The sequence below is a fragment of the Anarrhichthys ocellatus genome, unplaced genomic scaffold (genome assembly GCF_004355925.1).
Source record: "Anarrhichthys ocellatus isolate YVR2014 unplaced genomic scaffold, GSC_Weel_1.0 scaffold12, whole genome shotgun sequence".
Classification (NCBI taxonomy): Eukaryota; Metazoa; Chordata; class Actinopteri; order Perciformes; family Anarhichadidae; genus Anarrhichthys; species Anarrhichthys ocellatus.
The window spans coordinates 1,238,136-1,239,446 of record NW_022280042.1 but is presented as its reverse complement, the minus strand read 5'-3'; positions in this window follow the sequence as shown (position 1 = coordinate 1,239,446).

The following is a 1,311-nucleotide window of genomic DNA, read 5'->3' as shown; positions in this document are numbered from 1 at the left end:
AATATTTTATTGGACGGTTCAGGGGTCACTGCACGTCAGCCATGACAGCCACAAAAATCAAGGGCCATATCCAACAGGAAGATGTTCCTGAGGTGCAGAAGACTGTTGATGCAGCGCAACTGTGACCTTTTTTGCTGGTGACACAAACGGATGAATGCAGATAATGGGCCTCATTTATCCAGCACATTTGTGTGTTTCTTTTTCCGCATAAAACAAATGAAATAAAACACCCAACACATCTCCATGTGGGAGCCGTGACGTGAGACTCAGCCTCCCCACAGGTTCAACCATGTGGGGAGGCTGAGTTATTAAAATAAGTATGTGTTCTCTTTGAAGGCAATATTAGTTTTTTCATAAGCTGATTCTTGTTTCATAGCTTGCATCGCAGTCAATTCCACCGGTCCCATTTAGAGTCAATCAGACCATAAACCAGAGTATGCTTTAGGGCGGGGCTAACTTGTGATTGACAGGTCTCTACCAGAGCTGTATACGGCATCTCTACGTCACTCCGCAGTCCAAATATGGTCACTCCTGTTGCAAAAAGTCAAGATGGTGACAGCCATAATCCAAGACGACGACAAGCAAAATGCCAAACTGGAGGCTTCAAAATGTCAGTCTACAAACCAATGGGTGACGACACGACCACCATGTCCACTTCTTACACAGTCCACGGTTTCCACTGAGTCCACTATAATTTATGATTTGATAATCTCGTAAACGTGTGAATTTTATTTTGTAAATTGGCCACTTTAACCCCCCCAACGGCATATAAAGGCCCTTGTAGATGAAAAAAAGAAGATAGTTACGTAGCTGGGGATAGGGGGTTCATATTCTTAAAATTAAATTAATAAAGTAGTGCAATATTTTTACACTGTTGCCACGGACGCATAGGGCATATGGATTGGAGGATATTTGCTGAATTTGGCAAAATGTATGTGATTAGAATCACAGACCTTACCTTTGGGTGATGCATATACAGTATATGTCATGGTCAGGTTACATTCCTAGTGTATTTCTCTGTCTTGTGTGGTTCTCTGTGTGGGTGTGGCACTCAATCTCTCTCCTGCTGCCAATCAACCTGCACACCTGAGAGCCATCCACTCATCAAGCTCCTGCTGCATACCTACCCCACAGCTGTACAGCCTCTGGTTTGGTTGATGATCCCAGGTTCATCGGCCCTTTTATGGCTTTTGTTTGTCCGCTCAGCCAGTCTTCTACGAGCTCTTGCTCTCTCTGCCTGCACCCGTCCACATCCGTCTCACCCTGTGTGTGTGTGTGTGTGTGTGTGTGTGTGTGTGTGTGTGTGTGTGT